Genomic DNA, 14,098 nt, shown 5'->3' on the forward strand with positions numbered 1-14,098 from the left:
GAGTATTGCTCATCAGTGTGGGATCCGTACCAGATCGGGTTGACGGAGGAGATAGAGAAGATCCAAAGAAGAGCGGCGCGTTTCGTCACAGGGTTATTTGGTAACCGTGATAGCGTTACGGAGACGTTTAGCAAACTCGAGTGGCAGACTCTGCAAGAGAAGCGCTCTGCATCGCGGTGTAGCTTGCTCGCCAGGTTTCGAGAGGGTGCGTTTCTGGATGAGGTATCGAATATATTGCTTCCCCCTACTTATACCTCCCCAGGAGATCACGAATGTAAAATTAGAGAGATTCGAGCGCGCACGGAGGCTTTCCGGCAGTCGTTCTTCCCGCGAACCATACGCGACTGGAACAGGAAAGGGAGGTAATGACAGTGGCACGTAAAGTGCCCTCCGCCACACACCGTTTGGTGGCTTGCGGAGTATAAATGTATATGTATATGTATATATGATGTCAAGAAGATAGAAGATAGCTGGTAGCACCTGGCAGAGAACTGATGAGCTCGCTGTCTGGTCTCGTCCACCAAATCCACACCACCTTCGTTTGAATTGAGTTAACTCTGAACATAAGCCAGTCACAACTACGCAGACAACTGTTGTGATCACGAATTACACTTGAATCGTGTTGTGAACATTCTTTGTCAAATAAAACAGCGCAGGTTGGGCTAGCGTCTGCATTTTTGTTCAAGCATGCATTTCTCGCGGTGTTCTGTTACGTCAGAGCAACTTAGAATCTTGTTTAGCGGGACCCACTTAAAGTGCATTCGCGTTCGGGAGGATGAGAGCTCAAATCCAAATTCGGTCATCAAAATGTTTTATATGCTTTCCCCAAATCGCTTAACGCAAATGACGGGACGGTTCCTGTGAAACTGGCGTGTCCGATTCCTTTCTTCATCCTCGGTGGAACAGAGTTCGTTCCCCGTCGCTAACCTTCCATCGACCAGATTAGGCAGACATACTTTTTCTACCGCACTTTTAAGACGCCAAAGAAAATAAAAAATCGTAAGAAAAAAAATACAAGACGGTTTTAAAGACTGACGCAAAGTCATCACAAACATGCCATGTCAATATTCTGAACAGGATGTGGTGCTAGATGTTAAATATACGTGCTGGCCACTCCGCTCACATAAGAACGCGTGTAGTTTGCTCGAGATGATGGTCGAGAGTACTGTCGTAAGCGATGCACGCCTATTCCCAGCAGCGGAGTTAATTGAAAGACACCTGACGAGAAAACGAGTATAGTTGTGTAGATTGCCACAATGATAGAAGACTATCATTACTTCGCGGGTATCCAATTAGCTTAATTGTGCGAGATTACTCTCTGATAGATGCGGAGGGTTCCACGTGGCCACACAAAAAGCTTAAACTGCATTTGAATTACTGGAATAAAAATAGTACGGAAAGCCAACAGCAATCGCGAATCTTTCAAGGATCGCCAAGAAAATTATGCGTTGTCTCACTTCGGATACGCTTCGCGCAAAGTGCAAATAAGGACCAAGGAATAGCTCAGAAAAAGTATGTCCTTGTGCTCCTTAGCGCGGAAACGGTAGGGAGTGGGTGGGGGAGGGGGGGGGAGGCTGGGGGGCGAGATGTGGAGGGGGGATACTCTACCAGTAAGTCAGAAGCATATTTTTATAATCTGGTTAATGTGACGCCACCAGCCAATAGCTATGCATAAAGAAATTTTTGCGCCCTTGATTGGCACGTTGTGTACACCACCTGCTGTGACGTCACATAGACGATCAGTGGGGTGCTTTAGAACGTTCGACAGAGTAGTTTACATCATTTGATACCGCATGTTTCGACGAATTATTTACCTGCTGCCAGATACGTTGTTAAGCGTTGTCGCTTTCTGGAATATATAAACAGCTCAGCTGTAAATTCAACTAAATACCTAGGAATTACAATTACGAACAACTTAAATTAGAAGGAACACTTAGGAAATGTTGTGGGGAAGGCTGACCAAATACTGCGTTTATATTGGTAGGACTCTTAGAAAAAGTAACAGCTCTACTAAGGAGACCGTCCACACTACGCTTGTCCGTCCTCTTTTAGAATACTCCTGCGCGGTGTGGGATCGTTACCAGATAGGACTGACGGAGTACATCAAAATAGTTCAAAGAAAGGCAGCACGTTTTGTATTATCGCGAAATGTGGGAGAGAGTGTCACAGAAATGATACAGGATTTGGGCTGGACATCATTAAAGCAAAAGCGTTTTTGGTAGCGAAGAAATCTTCTCATGAAATTCCAATCGCCAACTTTCTCCCCGGAATGCGAAAATATTTTGTTGAAACCGACGTACAGAGGGAGAAACGGTCACCACGATAAAATAAGGGAAATCAGAGCTAGTATGGAATGATATAGGTGTTCGTTCTTTCCGCGCGCTATACGGGACTGGAATAATAGAGAATTGTGAAGGTGGTGCGATGAACCCTCTGCCAGGCACTTAAATGTGATTTGCCGAGTATCTACGTAGATGTAGATGTAGATGCAGATGCAGAAACGACTGCATCTGTAGAGGTGCCATAACCGGAGAGCGTGGAATGCTGATACATCTCGTCGCGCTATGTTCACCAACGAATCGGGTTTCTGCACTGCCATGCGTGATCATCGTCAGCGAGTATGGCGGCTACGTGTGGAAAGTAACTATTCTTCAAATGTTGTAGAGAAGAATAGAGCTGTTATTCCTGGCGTTACGGTTAGGATAGCCGTCGGGTATGACTCCAGGTGACGGCTGGTGGTAACTGAGAGAGGTACGTCATCGCCGACCTGTACCTCGCGCTACAGTACAGTGCTACCATTTTCCAACAGGACAATGCATGTCGCCGTATGGTACGTATGCCTGTCCCCTGTCTGCGTGATATCGAGGTACTCGTACGGCCAGCAAGATCCCCAGATCTGTCCGCAGTGGAACAAATGTTGCATCAACTCTGATGTCAGCTATGTCGGAGAGCCATTATCAAGCCTATCAACGGTCATTTACAACAGCTGCGGCCGAGCTTGCCTCAGCAGAGCATGCTATGGCTTTCGACACCCTTCCCAACCGAATCATGCATCCAAGACGGCGGCGGTGCAACATAATGCTGATAACTGGGCACATAGTGCTAAGTGGTTTTCAACTCAGACTCGATTTTATGATAACTGAAATGACACCGCATACGCCCTCTACTCGTGAAGTTCCGTTTCGGTTCCTCCTCCGCTTCTGGGTGCTTCACTTTTTTTTTATCAGACAGTGTACACGTAAGTAAAAATACCATTATCAGTTCTAGCTTTCGTAAACCCTCGTGACCAGTTTTGTAAAGGCCTAGTCGCTACTGTTGTAATGGTAGAGAGTTTGTTTGTGAAACGGCTTCCGGTGAAGTACGCCGCTAAGACAATTTCTCCCTGCCACTATTACACACATATGGCCCAGGGTCAGGTAACAGGATAGGAGAACGCATGTTCTACAACACTCCAACAAATTAGCAACAAAATCACACAAGTGAGTTAAAAGGTTTACCTATCTTTGTGACTAGTTGAATATTGAAGCCTGCAATACTGTGAAAGTATCTCAGATAACATTATCTTTAAAAGTCAAAGTATCTTACCAAAATTGTATCCTTTTTTATTTGGTGAAAGTATCAATGATAAGATTGTTCCTTATTGATTGTTCAACAAACCTGCATCTGACTGCGTCTGTGAACTTGTTTCTTGCACCCCTCCATTTTGCCAGAATTGCAACATGTATTTGACTCAGCAATCAAGTTTAAGAGAATAATGCCGTTAGTGCAATGGCATTAAGATGGTACTGAAAAATTAACTTTTGGCCCTGATGTTTACTTAATGACATTATATCTTGACTTGAATAACGCCAGTTGTGCAATGGCATAAAATTAGTTATTTGAAATAACTTTGCTCTGATAACGTTAGTTATACCAAAATCGGTTTCAAACTATGAGCCGGCCGGTATGGCCGTGCGGTTCTAGGCGCTTCAGGCGCTACGGTCGCAGGTTCGAATCCTGCCTCGGGCATTGATGTGTGTGATGTCCTTAGGTTAGTTTGGTTTAAGTAGTTCTAAGTTCTAGGGGACTGATGACCACAGATGTTAAGTCCCATAGTGCTCAGAGCAATCTCAACCATTCAAACCATGAACTGCACACATATATTACATAGAGGCCTCATTTTCTTTACGTTCTTTCATTGGTGGTTAACTTTACTTTACTACTCATTTTCATATTCAATACAAGCAGCTAAGGATGTGGATTATGATTCAGGCTGTTAGATTGAAACACAATGATGATCTCAATATATACATTGTTAATAGTTTGTCTTACAAAAAATTTTACAAAACGCTTACTGCGTCAATCCTTGGACATTCAGATCCTAACTCTCAACATTATCTAACAAAAACCATTTTGAAATCATTATATGTCTTCTCTCATTTTAGTGCTAAAGTTTGCTCAGTGTAACTGTGCAGCGAGCGCTCATTCCACCTTGCGGTTGGCAACTACCGACTTTATGTTCTGGATACACCCTGATCGGACCTTAGCACATACCTTTCAACTGCTTCAGAGAAAATGCAGGTACAACAAATGTCAGTTCATTTCAGAGTTCACTAAACGACTCTCCCCGTCTAAGTCAGCTCTGGAGAATCATCTACAACCAAGTGGGCGAGAGCTGGTCATGTATCTTCCGATCACGCTTCTGTCCATTGTCTTCCGGTCATTGGCGGATTGTGCTCGACGGCAACTGGCCTACGCGAAGTCGATATCTTCATCCTCAGCGCCGCCCTTGGCGCTGGTGGAACTGGCGCAAGTGGCGAGTCTCTACAGCACTGGCGCCAGCTCGCACCTTTGCGCCTGTGGTGCTTTCGCTCTGACTTTGTGTTGTTCGGACGACACACCACGTAGCCACAGTGCTTCATATGTGACGGTCTGCTGCAAAAACTTCGTAATATGCCTGATGATGGCATGACGGCGGAAACGCATAGTTGACTTGTACATGCGAGTGATTGTACAGGCGAAACACCGATTTTTTTTTTTTAGGTGTGAATTATGTAATCAGCTGCAGCTCTTGACAAGGTCTGTTTTCCTTCTCTCTCACTGGTCATACCGGACTCGAGAGTCCATTTTCGCCATCTGTCCCTGTCTTGGGCTATTTCCTTCCATCCACCTTCAATACCTAGGCTCCTCAAATCAACCTTCACATTGTCCTCCCATCTACGCCTCGGTCTCCCCACAGGACGTTTTCCCTCTAACAAGGGAACCTCCCCATCGCACCCCCCTCAGATTTAGTTATAAGTTGGCACAGTGGATAGGCCTTGAAAAACTAAACACATATCAATCGCGAAAACAGGAAGAACTTGCGTGGAACTATGAAAAAAATAAGCAAAATATACTAACTGAGAAGTCCATGCGCAAGATAGGTAACATCAAGGATGGTATGAGCTCAGGAGCGCTGTGGTCCCGTGGTTAGCGTGAGCAGCTGCGGAACGAGAGGTCCTTCGTTCTTCTCTCGATTGAAAAGTTTAATTTTTTATTTTCATACAATTATTATGTTGTGTTCGTCCGTCCGACGCGAAGTAACTGCGCCGTAGTATGGGGACGTTGTATGAAAACGTTAAAAACATATGTTTTGACAGAGCACAGGGAAAACTACGACTGTGAAACTGTTGCATTCATTTGTTGCAGTTTATGTGACAAACTCTTATGTTTTCATCACTTTTTTGGGAGTGATTATCACATCCACAAGGAAACCTAAATCTGGCAAGGCAGATGAATCTTTTTACCCATTCGCCAAGTGTACAAGTTAGATGAGTCTGCAACATATTCCTGTCATGTGACGCACATGCCGTCACCAGTGTCGTATAGAATATATCAGACGTGTTTTCCTGTGGAGGAATCTGTTCAAAATGGTTCAAATGGCTCTGAGCACTATGGGACTTAACATCTATGGTCATCAGTCCCCTAGAACTACTTAAACCTAACTAACCTAAGGACATCACACAACACCCAGTCATCATGAGGCAGAGAAAATCCCTGACCCCGCCGGGAAGGAGTCGGTTGGCCTATGAACTTGCGATCAAATATTTTCGGTTCCCATTGGAGAGGCACGTCCTTTCGTCTGCTAATCGCACGGTTTTGCGCTGCGGTCGCAAAACACAGACACTAAACTTATTACAGTGAACAGAGACGTCAATGAACGAACGGACAGATCATAACGTTGCGAAAAAAAGAAACAAAATTTTGCACTTGAGGGCAGACTTGAACCAAGAACCTCTCGTTCCGCAGCTCCGCACGCAAACCACGGGACCTGGCGCTCCTGAACTAATACTATCCTTGATGTTACTTATCTTGCGCATGGACTACTCAGTTTGCATATTTTTTTCATAGTTCAACACAACTTCTTCCTGTTGTCTTGATTGATCTGTGTTCAGTTTATCAAGGCCTATCCACTGTACCAACTTATAACTAAATCTGAGGGGGGTGCGTTGGGGAGGTTCCCTTGTAAGTTCCCTACCAGTACTCTGCGCGCTGCCCTGCCCTCATCCATTCGAGCTACGTGACTCGCCCATCGCAGCCTACGTGATTTAATAATACTGATTATGCCAGGGCTTGAATAGAGTTCGTGAACCTATTCGTTATGCAGTTTCTGCCACACTCTGCTAATTTCATCCCTTTTTGCTCCGAAAATTTTCGTCAAAATTTTGTTTACAAATACTCGAAACGGCTTTTCATTTTGCACAAGGTCTGTTACATACGATTTTTTTTTTTTTAGGTTACGGAAACAGTGGACACGAACATCAGGTTTCTTCCAATAACCAAATGGTTCAAATGGCTCAGAGCACTATGCGACTTAATTTCTGAGGTCATCAGTCGCCTAGAACTTAGAACTAATTAAACCTAACTAACCTAAGGACAGCACACACATCTATGCCCGAAGCAGGATTCGAACCTGCGACCGTAGCGGTCGCGCGGTTCCAGACTGTAGCGCCTAGAACCGCACGGCCACTCCGGCCGGCTCTTGCAATAACCATTAGTTGTCACTGTTACTTGGAATGGTAGTTATGGATAAGCAAATGTCGGAGAAGACATTTACTGGCTGATACTTCGATCACTGGACAGGCGTCGTTCTGCATATGAAGTGTGTGTGTGTGTGTGTGTGTGTGTGTGTGTGTGTGTGTGTGTGTGTGTGTGTGTGGACGGACGCGTCGCAGTATAGTAATTAAGGCAGCAGCGAAACCACGAAAAGAGCAACAGAAAACGTGCGGCTGCCTGGAAGGGGAGCAAATGAACCGCTGGAAATAATTAGGCGCGACGCTAGGCGCAGCGTGTGATACATATTCATGAGGCGAGCCTGCCGAGGAGCGGTGGCGCTGCCGTCAGTGGGGGGTATGCGTACCTCTGTCTGACCAGGAGGGCTTCTGAGGTGAGGTGTGCCAGTGAGAGCTTCAAGCCCAGTCATTAAAGCTGGAAAGCTGGGACGCTACAGGGACATTGGAGCAATCACACCTAATTCTCTTACAGAGAAACAGTACCTCATTCCTCTAAAGGGTTTTGGGAAAACGTGGAAACGGAGTCCGAACAGGATACGGTGGCCGCTTCGCAGAGATCAACTTTAGTCTGAAGCTCTGGGCGGGTTCATTCGTTCGTGGAACGGGAGGCCGACAGTGTTTGCCCGCGTTCATCTGTCGGCTATGCACTGCGATGACAAAATAGAGGCGTACGACCTGCAGTCTTTCTCAAAGGACTTTACTGAAACTATTCAGCAAACAATTTTCATTTTTGGTTTACTTACAGCGTTATATGTCAGCTTCATCATAATATGACCAACACTTCGTTAATGGTAATACACTACTGGCCATTAAAATTGCTACATCACGAAGATGACCTGCTACAGACGCGAAATTTAACCGACAGGAAGAAGATGCTGTGATATGCAAATGATTACCTTTTCAGAGTATTAACACAAGATTGGCGTCGGTGGCGACGCCTACAACGTGCTGACATGAGGAAAGTTTCCAACCGATTACTCATACACAAACAGCAGTTGACCGGCGTTGCCTGGTGAAACGTTGTTGTGATGCCTCGTGTAAGGAGGAGAAATGCGTACCATCACGTTTCCGGCTTTGATAAAGATCGGATTGTAGCCTATCGCGATTGCAGTTTATCGTATCGAGAAATTGCTGGTCGCGTTGGTCGAGATCCAATGACTGTTAGCAGAATATGGAATCGGTGGGTTCAGGAGGGTAATACGGAATGCCGTGTTGGATCCCAACGACCTCGTATCACTAGCATTCGAGATGACAGGTATCTTAACCGCATGGCTGTAACGGATCGTGCAGCCACGTCTCGATCCATGAGTCAACAGTTGGGGACGTTTGCAAGACGACAACCATCTGCACGAACAGTTCGACGACGTTTGTAGCAGCATGGACTATCAGCTCAGAGACCATGGCTGCTGTTACTCTTGACGCTGCATCACAGACAGGAGCGCCTGCGATGTTGCAATCAACGACGAACCTGGGTGCACGAATGGCAAAACGTCATTCTTTCAGATGAACCCAGGTTCTGTTTACAGCACCGTGATGGTCGCATCCGTGTTTGGCGACATCGCGGTGAACGCATATTGGAAGCGTGTATTCGTCATCGCCATACTGGCGTATCACCCGGTGTGATGGTATGGGGTGTCATTGGATACACGTCACCAATTGAATGAGATTTTCACTCTGCAGCGGAGTGTGCGCTGATATGAAACTTCCTGGCAGATTAAAACTTGTGCCCGACCGAGACTCGAACTCGGGACCTTTGCCTTTCGCGGGCAAGTGCTCTACCAACTGAGCTACCGAAGCACGACTCACGCCCGGTACTGTTCTGGAAACATCCCCCAGGCTGTGGCTAAGCCATGTCTTCGCAATATCCTTTCTTTCAGGAGTGCTAGTTCTGCTTGGTTCGCAGGAGACCTTCTGTAAAGTTTGGAAGGTAGGAGACGAGGTACTGGCAGAAGTAAAGCTGTGAGTACCGGGCGTGAGTCGTGCTTCGGTAGCTCAGTTGGTAGAGCACTTGCCCGCGAAAGGCAAAGGTCCCGAGTTCGAGTCTCGGTCGGGCACACAGTTTTAATCTGCCAGGAAGTTTCACGTCACCAATTGTTCGCATTGACGGCAATTTGAACAGTGGACGCTACATTTCAGGTGTGTTACGACCCGTGGCTCTACTCTTCATTCGATCCCTGCGAAACCCTACATTTCGGCAGGATAATACGCGACCGCATGTTGCAGGTTCTGTACGGGCCTTTCTGGATACAGAAAATGTTCGACTGCTGCCCTGGCCAGCACATTCTCTAGATCTCTCACCAACTGAAAACGTCTGGTCAATGGTGGCCGAGCAACTGGCTCGTCACAATACGCCAGTCAGTACTCTTGATGAACTGTGGTATCGTGTTGAAGCTGCATGGGCAGCTGTACCTGTACACGCCATCCAAGCTCTGTTCGACTCAATGCCCAGGCATGTCAAGGCCGTTATTACGGCCAGAGGTGGTTGTTCTGGGTACTGATTTCTCAGGATCTATGCACCCAAACTGCGTGAAAATGTAATCACATGTCAGTTCTAGTATAATATGAATACCCGTTTATCTTCTGCATTTCTTCTTGGTGTAGCAATTTTAATGGCCAGTAGTGTATTATTGTGTCATTTGCATTTAAGTAGGACCTGCGCAAAACTCACAATAGTTTCCCGTGAAAAATAGGGGCCGGTATGATTTTTCGCTTGATATGTTGCTGTGTATGAAATTTACATTGAGTTCTTCTGTAGATTCGGGAGATATCTTGAGAAAACTGATCTGATCTAGCACACTCATTCGTGAGTGCACACGCCAGCAATAAAGCCGGAATGAAATATCCACAATATTCTTCATATTTCGTAATATATTTGAGATATCGATGTGAGATTTGGAGGGATGGTAGCATGCAAAGGGCAAAACTTCATTCTCTGCCATATTACTCCACTACCAACCGACTTTTTCTATGAAAGAATGCAATTTTCAAGTTCCATCAAGAGCTGGTTAAACGAGACACAGTGTTGGTTTTGTATCAGCATCAGGGAAGACATAACGCGTTAATTAGATGTGATTTTTCATAAGCTCTTGCCATTACTTTTCCTGTTCCTCACTTCATAAACCGCATACAAGGCCCATGCCATACTAGTGGGACGTACTGGGTGGTTATAATTAAAGAGCAGTTCCTCACACAGGTCCAGTGTGGGCCATAATTATCGTACGGCGGCGAAACTTGGTAGATATTTGAATGCGTTTATGTGGAACCGATTTATGTTGGAAAAAATTTGTTCCAACTTCGGCGAGCAGGTGCAAATCTGTCTCTGTGTATGCATGAAAGTCATATAGAAAATGGAACTAATTTTTTTCCAGAGTAAATCGGTTCTGCATTAACGCATTAGCATATCTACCAACTTTCGCTGCCATACGATGATTGTAGCCCACACTGGACTTCCGTCAGTAGCTGCAATTTAATTATAGCCCCACCTCTTCCTCCAGCGTCGGAAAAAGGAACAGCGGATTTTTTTTCATATTTCTGCTTCTGACTACGACAGTAATTAAAATAATGGTACATTAAAGCCTTCCACTGCGAAAAAAACTGATAATGAAAAGCGGTAATCCGTCAGTCGCGTGTGGAATCGTTGCACAAAATATAGGTGGCTGTCAAAACAGCGTCAACATGTGAACTCTGAAATAGTACTGGCAGACCTGTGGAAATTACTGTCCCTGTAACCCAGCCGTGCAGGCTCCTGCCGCAACTCGTTTAGGAAGATTATAAAAGGAGCAGCCCTTCAGCTCGAGGATGAACAACGCCTCGCTCCACCACAACATGATCCTGTCGTAAAGAATAAGCAAAGGAAGGGCTCACGGGCGCGACCACGAAATAAGATGTTACATGGTCTACACGCGCAAAGTGGACGAGGTCACGTCAGACTCAGACAGAGCTCCACAAACCGAGTCGGAGGTGATCACCCATCTAGCAGCATCGAATGTGTCGACGATACGTAACACTTGCAAAGATTAAAACAGCAACAAACGCAGTACCATGCCTAATACGGTATTTTTTGCAAATTTGTGGTAAGGACTATGGGACCAAACTGCTGAGGTCATCGGTCCTTAGGCTTACACACTACTTAATCTAACTCGAACTAACTTACTATAAGGACAACACACACATACACCCATGTCCGAGGGAGGACTCGAACCTCCGACGGGGGGAGGGGAGGAGGGGGGAGGGGGAGGGGAGCTCGAACCGTGACTAGGCGCCCTTAGATTGCGTGGCCCTAATACGGTATAGGAAAATCGATGGCATCCAAACCAGCTTTCAGTCGTCTCGGAACGAATGACAACAGCTGCTGTATGATTTTGAAGTAACTCTTATACCATTCTTCCTCTAAAATTGTACAAAGGCCACGTAACGATGGTGGAGGTGGACAGGTATCACCCACCCTTCTCTCCAAAGTACGCCACTAAGGCCAATAATACTGGCATCTGGTGACTGTACTGGCCACAGAACATGCGACAGTTCATCCTCGTGCTCACAAAACCAATCCTCGACGATGCGTACTGAGCGAACAGGGCCGCTGCCGTCTTGGAACACAGCAGCGCCATTGAGGAACAAACATTGTACCACGGTATGAATCTAATCAGCCAAATTGGTCACATAATCTTTGGTAGTAAACCGAACTTGCAGAGTACCCATGGAACCTATGGAATACGACGATACGGCTGCCCAAATCATTACCCAATCCCCCGCCAATCTTGAGACGCAAGCTCGGTCATAAGCTGGAAACATTATGAAACAAGATTAATCCAACAGAATGTCTTCTTCCATTGCTCCATAGTATACGTTTTACGGCTTCGGCACTTCGTTTCCCTGTTATGGGCATTCACACCACTGATGAGTGGTTACGAAATTCCAGCTCGCCCAGAAATTTCCTTCTTCGCGAGTGTGACGTTCAGTTCCGCAGTGACTTTTGTAGTTGTTATTCTCTTTTTTTCGTCACAGTCCTCTTCAGTGACCGCCCGTCACGATCACTCAGCACACACTTTCGTCCCTTTGTGACACACCGGATAATGTTTTTCCGCTCTCCCTGTGTGCGGTATAAATCTTCGATACGGCACCTCATGAAACAGCAAACACTTCGGCTAACTTTGCCTACAGAACCACCCACCACACGAGCACTACCAATTCTGCCCACGTTCGAAGTCACTTAGCCCCGATATGATTCACTCACGGCTACAAAGAACGACTGCTACTTGCAACGTATTGACGACATTTTACAGGTGCTGTTTGTGGACAAATAGAAGATCAAAACCTACAGGCCAGGCCGGTATCTGCAATTCTCTCGATGTTTACACAGTTTTGACCAACCCCTGCAGAAAAGACTTTATGTGAATAGGGCGCGAACTAGGCAAGCTATATCGCTGCTGTATGAATCCTAAATTTTATGTTGTGTGCGAAAGCGAGCAAAACATGTGAACAGCTCATACAGCTTGCAAGACCCCTTCGCTTCTACCGTTATTACTCAGCTTAGCCGCGAGCCCGTAGAGGGTGGTATATGTGACGTACAGTATAACTGGTCAGCATTTCCACCCGGAATTTGCTAGTGTAAGTCGGACCTTGGTTCAAAATGGTTAAAATGGCTCTGAGCACTATGGGACTTAACATCTATGGTCATCAGTCCCCTACAACTACTTAAACCTAACTAACCTAAGGACATCACACAACACCCATTCATCACGAGGCAGAGAAAATCCCTGACCCCGCCGGGAATCGAACCCACGAACCCGGGTGCGGGAAGCGAGAACGCTACCGCACGACCACGAGCTGCGGACAAGTCGGACCTACCTTGATGAGTCGTGTCGTCGGATTTCCTCCTACCTGTGCGCGGGTGCAGCCCTCGTAAATGTCGTCCCGTGCAGACTCTTCACTGGCGCATTGGATGTCTCTGTCGGTGGAAGCTAATTATCTCAAATTGCTGTCGATCAACTTTAGGGTATCTATTTACTCGAAATTAACTTTCAGAATGTCGTAATATCACTTTTATTCCTATTAGATCAATAATGAAACACTCGTGTCACAAACTACTCGTAACCGAGAGCACGGCTACCATCGAACAAGACAGGAAGAGCTCTTAACGCCGACTGCCGACTTTGGCGCGCAGTCCGTATCTCTTACTAGTTTCGTCACAGTTCGTGGATTTCCGATCAAGTTCGTACTTACTAAGATTGCATTTGTTAATGAACGGGTGTGAATTTTAACGAGGCAAAATTATGATAAATAGTTTTAAACATCCAGATGCTCCTCCTAGTATTCATGTTGTCATAAATGAAAATGGCTCTGAGCACTATGGGACTCAACTGCTGTGGTCATCAGTCCCCTAGAACTTAGAACTACTTAAACCTAACTAACCTAAGGACAGCACACAACACCCATGTCATACATGGCTTTAATTATTTACAGTGTCAAAAAATGGCCTTTCACTCTGCCGTCCACCGAGCCACCTCTATACAACTTTCAACAGAAAAGTTTAATGAGGAGATAAATTTACTTAAAACCATAGCAGTCAATAATGAATATACGCCTAACATAGTGGACGATATCCTAAAAGAGAAAACTGCAAGAACTACCAAGCTCAGCACCTCATGCACTGAAATTAACCCAAAAAAACGTTTTTCTATTCCTTTCATAGGAACCATTTCCTATCAGATTCAGCGCACGCTTCGCAACAAATACAACTGCAATGTTGCCTTCTCTACTAATAATAATCTAAAGAGAAAATTCATTCATAATTTGAAATCCATTCGCTCCCCTACAGAAAGTTCTGGCGTTTATAAGATCATCTGCGATACCTGCTCCTCCTATTATATGGGGCAAACTGGACGTGCTTTCACCGTCAGATATAAAGAACATCTTTTGAGGAAGAACGGCACCAGTCCCCTAAATTCAGCCTTTGGCGATCATCTCTTAATTACTGGACACGTGCCTAAAGCCATAGGCGATAACAATATTCTGCATACCGAAAAGAAGGGGCGTAGGTTAGCTGTTTTAGAGGAATTGGAGATTTT

This window comes from Schistocerca nitens, chromosome 12, assembly GCF_023898315.1.
Source record: "Schistocerca nitens isolate TAMUIC-IGC-003100 chromosome 12, iqSchNite1.1, whole genome shotgun sequence".
Classification (NCBI taxonomy): domain Eukaryota; kingdom Metazoa; phylum Arthropoda; class Insecta; order Orthoptera; family Acrididae; genus Schistocerca; species Schistocerca nitens.